This window comes from Dysidea avara, chromosome 3 (assembly GCF_963678975.1).
Source record: "Dysidea avara chromosome 3, odDysAvar1.4, whole genome shotgun sequence".
Classification (NCBI taxonomy): Eukaryota; Metazoa; Porifera; class Demospongiae; order Dictyoceratida; family Dysideidae; genus Dysidea; species Dysidea avara.
The window spans coordinates 8620912-8634373 of record NC_089274.1 but is presented as its reverse complement, the minus strand read 5'-3'; the positions used below and the strand labels follow the sequence as shown (position 1 = coordinate 8634373).

The window sequence follows — 13462 nt, the reverse complement described above, 5'->3', positions numbered from 1 at the left end:
CAATTCAATAATTATTACCCTTTGTTCGTGAGTTTGTTGTAACTAAGTAATACAATGAAATGAAATACGTTATAAAAACTAGTAATGTAATTCAAGTTACTTTACTTACACATGTAACATATTACTAATTTTATTGCTACAAGTAATGAAGTTACTAATATCATTACTAATAAGTAATGAGTAACTATCGTGATAGTAAAATTTTTACTATCGCTCAGCACTACATGTTTCACTATGTTATTGCACCAACATATTGGAATACACATGTCTTGGTTCCAGGCGGTTAGTTCAGTGTGCTGTGCTCCATAGTAGATGAGAAGTCGCCTGCCACCAGGAGATGGACTGCTTGTGGAATGGTATGATGCACAAAGAAAGTGAGTTTTTCTCCGTTGTAGAAGAGGCTGCTACCAGAACGGAATGGAATGTGTATGCACAAGGCATACATACAGTATGTATGTATGTATAAAAGTAGACTTAGTCTGGCTTAGCTGCATGTAAGTGGATTAATCTGGCGGCTTGGTGTTTGGTGTGTATATATCAGCAGTAGGCCAGTGTAGCTGGAATGTACAGCCCTTGTTCATGATTGCTACAAATCATGACCTCACTCATGAATATGATTAAAACTAGAACTGTATTACATATGTGGGGGTAGTTGGCTATTGAATAGTGGTCATGAATTGACAAAAAAGTTCACAAACAAGTATAAGAAGAAATTAGGGATGTTACACTATAGTAGGGATAATGTAATACCGCCACTGCAATAAAAATTACAGAAACAAGCTGGATTGGAGTTGTACATAATATTATGTAGTGTCCAGATATTGTAAAACAATAAGAAGTAAATGTCCCTACTGTGCATTTTGATTGTAGAATTTACATGGATATTCACTTCTTATTGTACCTTTTATTGCAGCAGTACTACATTCAAAGCTGTACTGTGCAATGGCTGCTATAGTATATATATACCACCCCAAAAACACCTTCGCTGTAAAAAAGGCGCGCCCAAAAAACTACAAGTACCTGGAACCTAATGTAAAAAAACAAAAAGAAAAAACAGCTCAGCTGAAGTGAAAAGTAACCCAGTAAATTAAAGAGCTGATATCTGAAGCGGCCAAGAATACAATTACTAAAGTTTAATGTTTAATCCATGCAAGAACACCTTGGCTATAAAACAGGTGTGTACATGAAAGTAACTGGCAACTGAAATGGCTGATATCTGAAGCGGCCAAGAATGAATGGTCATATACAACTAATTCAAAAATTTAACACTGAACCTTTATAATTCAGCTGTGTTCTATATTCACTCTTGCTGCATCGTAAAGTAATTTCTTTTAACTCTAATTGGCTGGTAATTTGGCCGACTTTTTTTGCTCTATTATACTGACTATTAAAAAAGGCAGCCAAATTACCAGCCAATTAGAGTTAAAAGAAATTACTTTACGATGCAGCAAGAGTGAATATGCTGAATTATAAAGGTTCAGTGTTAAATTTTTGAATTAGTTGTATATGACCATTCATTCTTGGCCACTTCAGATATCAGCCATCCAGTTACTTTCATGTACACACCTGTTTTATAGCCAAGGTGTTCTTGCATGGATTAAACTTTAGTAATTGTATTCTTGGCCACTTCAGATATCAGCCCTTTAAGTTACCAGTTACTTTTCACTTCAGCTGAGCTGTTTTTTCTTTTTTTTTTTTACATTGGGTTCCAGGTACTTGTAGTTTTTTGGGCGCGCCTTTTTTACAGCGAAGGTGTTTTTGGGGTGGATATCACTCATTTTTGTCAGTGATAGACTCTACATTTGGTTTAAAAGGTAAATTTTTTTGGAAATGAGCAATTAACATTAATGCAGAATATTATCTTGGAGAGTCAGTAAAATCCATACATAATAATGATTGTTTCATAACACCGTAAATTCGGAAGTATGAATTTACGGTGTAGTATGACTGTTCTATTAGAGTAAATCTATCTTTACTGCCTGCATGTGACGAATGTATCTCATATCTGTGCATGTTAAATGCTTCAGACACCTAATTAAACTTGCAAGTGACTAATTAGTTCACAGTTGCTACACAGCTATAAATACATTTGTAATTGTTATCACCATAATCATTTATCATGTTATAACCATTTTTTAATATTTTGGTCACAACTTCAGGATTAGAGCAGCAGAGAAAGGAATAGAGGACTCAACCATCAAGACTTGTATATGGGAGATGGAACAGTATTGCGATGGACAATGCCGGTACTAACCCCTCAAGGGTGTTGCAGTACAGTATAGATGCAAGACCAGAGCCTCGATCGTCACCTTTTGACTGTGGTCACAACTTCAGGATTGGAGCAGCAGAGAAAGGAATGGAGGACTCAATCATCAAGACTCGGGGAGATGGAATAGTATTGCCAAGGATAATGCCAGCACTAACCCCTCAAGGATGTCACAGTGCAGTATCAATACAACCACTCCAACCAGTGCATAAGACCAGAGCCTCGATCATCACCTTTTCACTGAAATTTTTATACTTAATGAAGCAATTAAAACAAAAAAGTTGTAGTACTTATACTTTCCTGAGGGAGCATGCCCCCAGAGTCCCAGACTCCCTTGCCTGTTCAGCAGAATAATAGGATTGAGCCTTACTACCACTTTCACCTTTATTCTTGGCCCGGATGTACATATCGGCAACATAATACAGTAGCTGTAGATAATGCTAGTTAATGCCCCTAGGCAGAGCTATAGGGGTGGGAATTTTTCCCTACTATCACACTATCACAGTAGTTATTCTCGCAATTCATTGCCTGGCCATCATCAACTGCTGTCAAAACATTAGTGTCGTCCCCCCCAGACCCTTCCTCAAGCATGCTTATCACACAAAAATAACTTAGTTTAGCAGTACACAAACAATTATTGAAGCTTATACTATATTAAAGTACACTTACCGCATTGTTGAACCATGTATACCACTAGAATCCACCGGATTGACAACTAACACGTGATCTATTTAGGGGAAATCTCGTGGAAAGTCCCTAATTACCTTAAGCGGACACTCGTGATACGTGGTTTTAAATTGAATGGTTTAAGAATGTAACTAGATGGTGAGGCGTACTTTAATCGGCTCGACTTTAATGAGAAACTCGAGCCCCTCGTGAGAAATTACATCGCTTGAGCAACACTGGAAGAAGTAAGAGTCAAGAATACTGAGGTACTCTATGATATATGCCGGTCTTGAATGCTAACGAAACGAGGAGTGAAGTTTGTGCAACGTGTCACATCGCCACACACTGATTCACCGTGTTTGTGCGATAGGGTTATGGACCTGTCCACCAGATGTTGAAAGGAAATTCATTCCAACTTGTGAAGTTATTGATATAGTCATTGTTGGGGTCCACAGGGACATCGATGATCCTTTACCAGTCAGCTGTAAGTAATGTCACAACAGAAGGAAAGAAACCATTTCCATACCCCTATGGCATACTGATTTTCCTGGTCAGTTTATGTACACTCAACCACAGAAATGTAGAACTTTGGTTGCAGGTGGAAAATAAACACCTTTTTACTCAGTTACAAGAGATTCACCCAGCTGGGATAAAATGTTGAAGTGAATGTCATTAGTACTAACTTGTTCATCAGGTATTGGACAATTCCAAGTGTCCAGATTATGCAGTTGTCCTCATGTTCAAGTTTACACATTTAGGCAAGTTCCACAACGTCCTATAATCTATTACTATATCAGTGTGGAATAATGCTTATATAATATTTTTCATATTCCAGGCTTTAGGTGTATTGTATTTAACACCTGCTTGTTGGTTTTTGCAGGCCATCTGGTCATACTGGTTTATCCACTAGCAGTTGAATGTGATCATGGTACATATGTAAGTTGAGACCATGCAAGAACAAAGATACAGGTGTCATGAATTTCAGGTCAGTTAACATTCAGAGGAATTGTATTATTGCAATTGTTCTTTTTGTAATTATCAATTATCAGTGACCAGTTTGTGATAGTGTACTTTTGTTTGACCAATGACCTAATGTTTTGGTTTACTTGCTTACCCAACAGTTATGTTACTCACTTTACCTGCATATGGGATATATTTTTTTAGTTCATCTTGATTATCCATCCTTTATTGGTACAGCCTGGCATATTGATTTTTTGCACATTCTCTTTTTAATTCAGTGCCTGCTGGATTGTTTCGTCAGATATCGAAACAGGTGTCTTTGGTGTTGCGACCGATGTTCCAGGTCAGTTTGCATGTGTGTTTAATTTATGGTTGACTTCAGTGCCTGCCTATTCTTTTACAGGTCTCGGTATCGAGTGTCATGAATTTCAGGTCAGTTGATGTACAGAAGAATTGTATTATTGCAATTGTTGTTTTTGTAGTTATCAATTATCACTGTATACTAGTGATGTGAATTTGCAGGTCAGTCTACTCAGATGTATCGGGTATAGTGTTGATGGGTTCAAACAAATATCCAGTGTAGACTGTAGTGGCATCAAGGGTGTTAATTTCTAGGTCAGTTTACATGTTGTGATGTTAGTGATTTTTTCCTAGTACCCAGATGTTAAGTGTATTGTATTTAATGCCCACCTGTTATGTTTTTAAATTATGGTATATCAGTGTAGACAGTGCAACAGTGAGCCATCTGTGTTGTAGTAACTATTTGTTTCATAATTATGCTGTTGTCCTGGAATGGCACAATTTTTGGGCAACCAGTGTGAAGTCCAGTGGTACAAACATTGTATTATGACCAAGTTGTGATAGCGTACTTTTGTTTGACTAATGTCCTAATGTTCAGGTTTGACATGCTTACCCAACAGTTATGTTATTCATTCACTTAGCCTGGGATATAATTTTTGTTCATTTTGATTATCCATGCTATTATTGATATAGCCCGGCATATTGATTTTTTGTACATTCTCTTTTAATTCAGTGCCTGCTGGATTGTGTCATCAGATATCAAAACAAGCGTTTTTGGTGTTGCGACTGATGTTCCAGGTCAGTTGCATGAGTGTTTAATTTAAGGTTAACTTCAGTGCCTGCTTATTCTTTTACAGGTCTCAGTATCGTCATGCTGACATACAAGAAATCATCACTATTGTTGGAACTATTTTTAGTCAAATCTTGATGTGATGTTGATTAACGTTGTTACACCTTATTGTATGTTTACCATATGAATTTTCATGGCCATCATGAAATTTGAATATTGTGTAAGTTGTGTGGAACAACCCCAACTCATACATGGTCACTGGAAAACCACGAACCACATTGGAGCCACAACACCACCAACCACATTCGAGCAATCCAAAAATGTGTGTGCATAATACTTAATGAAAGCCACAACACAAGCTACATGGTACACACTACATAGAGGCGGTAACCCCTAAAGGCTTGTTACCTTTTGTATTCACCTTGTCGGCCTTTGTGGTTAATCTATTAAAAATTACATGTAAATAGAGAATTGAAGAGTATGCTTAAAGCACCTTCGCTAGTGATTTTGTTCTTCACACCATAAGACAACTGGCGATTTATAAACGCTCGCATGGGGTGTGGCACTAAATTGAATTTAAAAGATTTCTGCTTAAAACGCCATCCCTAGGGAACTTACGGTTCAGCACGCTGTCACAACTTGTTTATCAGGCATTAGAGTTTGTGTCCACGTCGTGCCTTTAAAAGTTATTGTAGAGATTAGAGGTTTGATTGAAGAAAATACGCGTATAGGCAAACCAGGATTGGATAATGTCAGTGCTAGATCGACTATACAAACACGACTATGTTGACTGGTATAACGTGACAGTAGTTGTAGAGAATAAAGTGAAATACGCCTATTTTTTATTTTGCGATGGTTACTTTTTTATTATAGCGAGGTCGCAAGAAAACTATGATGATGATGATGACGACTCCTAAAGATTTTTTTATCACGTAACGTAATACAAATCTATTGAGAGATGTTGCGTAATCTAGGACTAATATTGCAAAACCGGCCCTACACGTAAATAACTCACAGTAGTGGCTGCGCGTCTTTTAATTAGGCGTGCGCTTTGTAGTTTCTTGGCCGCGCGACTCACTACCATGAGTCTTGATATGTGACTGGATTAAAACGATCCAAATCGCACATTAGAAGTTTCGAGATAAACGGTTTTAAAGAATTCAAGCCAGCATAACTCTCCAAGGATAGTAAGCACGCGTATGAAATTTACACAAAAGATGCATCAATCTGTTACCTTTCAGGCCACGTCCAGTACTTGTAGCTGCTTGTAGAGTTTCCCGCCAAATAAGATAGAGGCTGAGACAGCAACATGCCTCAATATTGGGTGGAGAGCAGAAAATCTGAGCAGTTGGACGAGCGAAGTAGTATCACGAGTGCTCACAAAGGGGTGGGGGGTGGCGGGGAGGGCAAGAGATAGACCTCAAAATGGAGGCAGACCACGATTGGAGTCCAGACACGAGATTACAGGGCTGTGCTGGCTCCTTAGTGGCTGATATGTAGCAAAATCAACAGAGAAAACATCTGGCCAACATTATAAGGCTGTCCACCAGTAAACCACTGATTCTTGCCAAGCCAGGTCCTTCACAAGGCCTGAAACCATCATTTGAGCACTCCACACCACCCAGAAAAGACATCTGTTAAAACCAGCCTCGAGTAGTTTGAGTAGTACTGAGGGTCAAAACTAGTAGTACGATAGTGTAGCTATCCACTGGTCGATTTTGTAAAATCTGGTCACATATATCTATACCAAAACAGCCAAGCTGGGAAAAAAGAGTGCAGCCCTCAAAAAGCCAGGGTGAAAAAGACGTGAAATCAAAGGTGGCGGCCAAAAAATGATAGGTTAATGGCAAAAATTTTAATAACGACTATTCAGGTGAATTTGTGCTGCCTTCTCCAATTTTCACTAGGATTTGGTACTAAATTCACCTAAATTTTTTCACCCTGGCTTTTGGGGGGCTGCACTCTTTTCTCATAGCTTGGCTGTTTTGCTATAGATATAACTTCTTTTTTTCTTTTGCTTGTCTTTTCTTTACTGCAGAAAGGAGGAAGACATCAAGAACTGAGTTCTGTGGATATTTTTTATAATGAGGCATCTTTTACAAAAAATTAATATACTGTATGAAATTATTACATGTCCTCTCTTCTACAGGACAGGTAAACTAGGTTGTAGCAGAAACTTTAAAAGATAACTTTTTGTATACTGAGTGACTTCCAATTAAGCTGGACTCTCTTCAGAATGACTTGATGTAGCTGAACTATCTACAAGGTTACTTGTTTGTGGCTGAATTCTCCATAGGGTGATTTTTTTTGTAGTTGAACTCTCCACAGGGTGATTTATTTGTTACTGAACTCTATTCAGGATAACCTGTTTGTGTGAGCTGTTTGTAGCTGAATTCTCAACAGGGTGACTTGTTTGTGGCTGTGATTCCACAGAGTGATTGTTTGTAGCTGAAATCTCAACATGGTGACTTGTTGGCAGCTGAACTCTCTCTTGTAGCTGAAATCTCTTCAGGGTGAATTGTTTAATACTGAATTCTCCACAGGATAATTAGTTTGTAGTTGAACTTTCTACAGAGTAACTTTTTGGTAACTGAATGCTTTACTGGGTGGTTTTTTATAGCTGAACTCTCCATAGGGTGATTTGTTTGTAGGGGTGACTTGTTTGTGGCTGAACCTTCCAAATAGGAATTTGTTTTCAGCTGAACATCTCTACACGGTGGTTTGTTTGTAGCTAAACTCTCTACCAGGTGACTTAAACTCTCTACAGGGTGACTTTTTGTAGCTGAATACCCTAGGGGATGACTTGTTAACTAAATTCTCCACAGGGTTACTTGTTTGTGGCAGAATTCTCAACAGGGTGATTTTTATTGTAGCTAAACTCTCCACAGGTTGACTTTTTTGAAGCTGATCTCTCCACAGGGTAATTTGTTTGTAGCTGAACTCTCTTCAGGGTGACCTGTTTGTGTAAATTGTTTGCAGCTGAATTCTCTACAGGGTGACCTGTTTGTGGATGAGATTCCACAGAGAGATTGTTTGTAGCTAAAATCTCTACAGGGTGACTTGTTTGCAGTTGAACTCTCTCTAAGGTGACTTTTAGCTGAACTTTACAGGTGACTTTGTGGCTGAACTCTCTAATGGGACCCTAATAGAACAGTCACTACTCTAATAGAGCAGTCATTTCTGTAGTTCGGTTAACCTAGAATCTGGATAAGTGGGGTCCGTCCAGATAACTGAGGTCCCACTGTATTAGGGTTACTGCACTATTAGAGTATCTCAATTGCACACTTGTTACACCTACGTAGTTGACTATCGTAGTGTAACTCAGTTTTTAAAATCTGATTCTTTGTAAGCCACTGAGAGATCATTTTAAAATATAATTAATCTACCACACTCTACCTATTTTCAGTTGATTCCGTTAACTAGTTTGCCTGGTAGGTGTGACAAGTAATACTTTTTTATTAGCAAAACTCAATTGCGCGTTTTTTACACATAATTGGTTTTTTTGTTATAACTCCATGACAGTTAGTGCAATTTCTTTCAAGCCATGAAAAGGTTTGCACTACGATAGTTACTCCATGTACAGACCAATTTTCAAGTCATTCCTTCAAGCAGTTTACCCTGTGGCAGTGACAAAAAATTGCTATTACATTTTTTCGAAAACTCCCTTGTTCTTTATCTGATGTGCACAAAAGTTGGACTGTAAACGTGCTGCATTACGTTCTTACTGTCCTCCAAATTTGAAGAAAATTGACTAAAGCATAATTATGCATGGTATAGCAATTTTTCTCTAAGTGTCGGAAAAAGAAGAATTAGAAGAAGAAAAATATGAAGAAATTAAGACGAACTTTGAAGACGCATATCTCAGTGATCAAATTTGAAACAAGAGGTGCCCCACCTTGAGGGAGTTACCATAGCAAATATGATTAATTTCCGGTCAGACATAATCAAGCTATGGATGCATGAAAACGGAATTTTCTTGGTTCCTGTAAAACACACACTTATATTTCACGTGCCCACACTGGCTGTACTTGGCCGCACGACACACTATCATGTCTTGAGGAAGAATAAAAGTAAGACAATAGTCCATGTATTGCATCAAAATGGCAAAGGTTTCTTCTTATTTAAATTCGAAGTGTTTCTGTGAAAGAAGTAGGGCTGTAGCTGTAGCCACTTATCTGCAATGCCTGACTGAACGCATCAGGCAGGCAGCAGAAATTCCATAGAATTTTTTTTTAAAATTCTGTAGCAACTTGACGAAAATGTTTGAGTTGATCTAAAAGCATTTTTGGGTTACATTTTTACCCAACCAATACTGTCATGTTGTCAAGAGGGGAAATCAAGGCAGGTTTTTGGATGATATTTATCACAGGCCACGCCCACATCTTTGTCATCACTACTATACACTACTATCATACTGTATGATGTGTAATATATTAGTTACGAGTAATTTGTAACTGTATCTAAATAGTTTTTGTTGCAAGTATGGTACGTACAGCCCAAGCGCAACATCATGAACACTAAAAAGCCTCACTCATAAAGGGGTGTGGCAACTGTTTCGTTTGTGAGTCCTCAGGGGAATGACAGCATTACTCGCAAACAAAATACTATCACTCCCCTTAATTGGTGAATTTTTTAATCACATGCAATTAGTGCTGGCGACATTAGTACTATAATAGTAATAAGTAACGAGTTACTTTAAAACTACCCCAAACACTGAGTGTTGGTGAGCCAATAAAAGTGCAGAAACAAGGGAGATCATCACTTGACACGCAAATTTGATTCCTACTTTAAGGATATGTTATATATTTGAAATGTGTGGTGTGAATGATTACAAAACCGACTCTTAAACAAGCAGATTATGGATAATTTCAATGACTGTGATCAGGTAGAAATAAAACTAGTTGTACTTGTGTGTTTCTATCGGATAGAATAATAACTATTCTTTGGTCTGTGGTCCAGGATAGATATGGCAGCCAAACAAGGCACCACTCATCTTTACTGTCCTGCAGTGTTTGTCTCAATAGCTTCAAGGATTGTTGAGATACGTACATCACAATTTGTCCACTCATGTAGAATGTTTTGTGTGAAAACTTTCCATATGCATGTTATCAGGATATTGAAGGCATCATTGTAATATTAGGCAACCACATGCAGAACTAGCCGTCAATCACACTGTACAGTGAATGGATATATGGTTTATCGATTGGTACAACTGGAATCCAAGCTCATTACTTGCTTTGTGTTAAATTGCATATTCAGCAGACCCACATTACTTAACAATGCTATTCAGCGTTAAGACCAAGGGCTGACAGGTTTCCAGACAGTAGATTGACTTTCACATCTTTGAAAGTGCTGCAAGACACTTGCAAATACCTAACAAGTCTTCAGCAGGAATGATAGTTCTGCTGCTAAAACATCACTGTCAGCAACAAAGTAACCAGTTAAGAAGATTGCTATCAGTCTCTGTTGGGTCACAACACTCAATAGAGTGTAGCACTTCCCCTAACAATGCTATGTAGACCTTCTTTTACAGGTGTCCAGAAACCCCAGCCAGATAAAGTTTTGACATTTTCTCAGCCTGCAAAATTAGACCATCGTTTCTCCTAGCACTCTACACTCACACACAGTTTATAATACCAATAGCCTAGTTCATTGACAACATTTTGAAATTTTTGGTACCAAGCATGTAACAAGCAAATTATACAAACCTAGTCTGGATACACCAGGCTTCACCAGTACCTACATTACTGCTTCACTCTCAAGCCCTAATACGTAAATTTAGTATGCAGTATCACTATGCCTCATAAATCTTACAGCTTTTGCTGTATAGTACTTTCTAGTGATAGCTGGAACAAGAGCAATGTAACAACTGTTCACCTGCCTCAAAATATGATACCCAAAAAGTTTGCCTCAACCTTTACATGTTGTTAGACTGGTTTTATCAAAACCATTGATAAGGCCACAATTATGAATGATTTCCCATACGTACACTGTAACCTTGACTTACCATGCTGGTTTATTGCTAATACTTATTGGACTAAAGCAAGGATTATCACGTCTGATAATAATCCCCCTTGCTTTAGGACTTTACTAGTTTACAAAGTCTCTATTTTTGCAGATTTAAAACATATTATATAGTTCATACCTCTAAAGTGCCATTGCTGATGAAATACATACTGTGCTGCTCTTCACCTTTCTTCAGGAGTACTTGATCAGGCAGCAAAATCAACTTTTCTGTGTTCAGTGAAACTTCCTTAAGAAAGCTCTCTGGTGCATCCTTTAGAAATGGAACCTGTAAAACAAAATCTCAATCACCTTGACACAAATGAATATTAAACTTCTTAGACCCTTTGAACAGGGAAAGAAGCATGTGAGAGTGATTGCAATAATAAACCTGACAGCATTTTAATTGTTTGAATATGGTTAGCTGCATGCATATAGCTAATCATGATTCAGTATTCAATGTATTGAAGTAATAATACTATATACATGATGTCCACATAATTTTATATTATGTACATGGATTGGATAGAGACAGTTACATTTCTAAATGAGCAAAATGTATATTGAAATACACTGTGTAAAAACACACTTTACATATTTACATATCAAATCAATAACACCAATGCACCATCAAATTTGCAGCGAGTAAGAATATCTTTCCATACAGTTAAACAGGACCAGAGCCCAGAAATGTTGAGCTATCAGGCCATCCATGGACTCAGTAAAATGGAGGTCAATAGATATAGTCATTCACATTTTATTGTGATAGTTAAATCTAAACCAAAACAGCCAAGCTGTAAAAAAAGAATATGGCCCCCAAAAAGGCCAAGGTGAAAAAAGATGTGAAATCCAAGGTGGCGGCCAGGAAATAACTGTGATGGTAGGTTAATGGCAAAAAATTTTATTATGATAATTCAGGTAAATTTGTGTTGCCTCCTCTAGTAGGATTTGGCACCAAATTCACCTGAATTGTCATAATTAAAAAATTTTGTCATTAACCTACCATCACAGCTATTTCTTGGCCGCCACCTTGGATTTCACATCTTTTCTCACCCTGGCCTTTTTGGGGGCCGCACTCTTTTTTTACAGCTTGGCTGTTTTGGTTTAGATATCACTTCTTTTTGTATTGCAAGCCACAAAGCCAGCCATAAACTGGCTTTGGTGCTTCTTTTTAACTTGTTTTTTTTTCTTTACTGCAGGAATTGTGGAACAAAAGAAGTAATTGTGTGTATAGCTTTTTTTCTGATTAAATATTTGTATATTTTACACTGAATGATTATTACATACTGTAGGTAATAAGGTGACTTCTTAATTACTGAATTGTAGCTGAAACTCTCATTGTTTGTAGCTGCTTCTTTTCAGGGTAACTTGTTTCTAGCTGCACTCTCTACATTGTGATTTGTTTCCTGCACATATTTCTACAGGATGGTTTGTTTGTAGCTGATTCTCTATAGGATAACTTGTTTCTAGCTGATATCTCTACAAGGTGATTTGTTTCCAGCTAATCTTTCTACAGGATGATTTGTTCGTAGCTGATCTCTCTACAGGGTAACTTGTTTCTAGCTGAACTATCTACTGGGTGACTTGTCCCTAACTGATCTCTCTACATGCATAGTGATTTGTTTCCAGCACATAGTTCTACAGGGTGATTTGTTTGTAGGTGATTCTCTATAGGGTAACTTGTTTCTAGCTGATATCTCTACAAGGTGACTTGTTTCCAGCTGATCTTTCTACAGGATGATTTGTTTGTAGCTGATCTCTCTACTGGGTGATTTGTTTGTAGTTGATCTCTATAGGGTAACTTGTATCTAGCTGATATCTCTATACAGGGTGACTTTTTTCTAGCTGATCTCTCTACAGGGTGATTTGTTTGTAGCTGATCTCTCTACAGGGTGGGACTTGTTTCTAGCTGAACACTCTACTGGGTGACTTGTTCCTAACTGATTTCTCTACATGGTGATTTGTTTCCAGCACATATACTGGGTGAAGCTGATCTCTATAGGGTAACTTGTATTGGGTGATTTGTTTGTAACTGATCCTATATGAGTTACTTGTTTCTAGTTGATCTCTCTTCAGGGTGACTGCTCTATTAGGATGACTGCTCTATTAGAGTATCTCGATCTCGCACTTGCTACACTAAGTTGGATTTCGTGTTATAACTCTGTGGCTTTAAGTCTGATTCTTCTACACCATTGAAGAGCCTTTCTAAGATGATTACTCAATCTGTACAGCAATTTTCAAAACATCACTCCAAGCGGTTTATCTGGTAGGTGTGGCAAGTAGTCATTTTTTATTAGCTCTTGGATTTTGACGAAACTTGGTGTGTTTGTAGTACCTGTGGTGCTTATCACTCATGCAAAATTTTAGCTCCATACATCCCATAGTTTCTGATTTATGACCACAAATATCTTGAATATTTCATAAAAAATTGGTCCATCTCTAGTTACAAAATCAACTGTAACTTCGCACTTTGTAAA

General features: G+C 37.7%; 1 protein-coding gene and 1 long non-coding RNA gene across 5 annotated transcripts in view; both read left to right on the top strand.

Annotated features, from left to right (window-relative positions):
• LOC136251574 (uncharacterized) overlaps positions 1-2441 on the top strand; it is a 212436-nt gene extending 209995 nt beyond the window's left edge. The window contains exon 3 of the mRNA XM_066044038.1: positions 2160-2441. The gene's annotated coding sequence lies outside the window, so the exon portion shown is untranslated. The remainder of the gene's footprint in view (positions 1-2159) is intronic.
• Positions 2442-2976: 535 nt separating this feature from the next.
• Positions 2977-13462, top strand: part of LOC136249261 (uncharacterized) — a 57480-nt gene continuing 46994 nt past the window's right edge. The window contains exons 1-7 of one of the 4 annotated variants that reach the window (XR_010698134.1): positions 2977-3482; positions 3531-3917; positions 4171-4235; positions 4296-4324; positions 4375-4507; positions 4926-4990; positions 5050-5196. This is a non-coding gene — a long non-coding RNA (uncharacterized lncRNA). The other 3 variants (XR_010698136.1, XR_010698133.1, XR_010698135.1) reach the window with 3 other exon arrangements.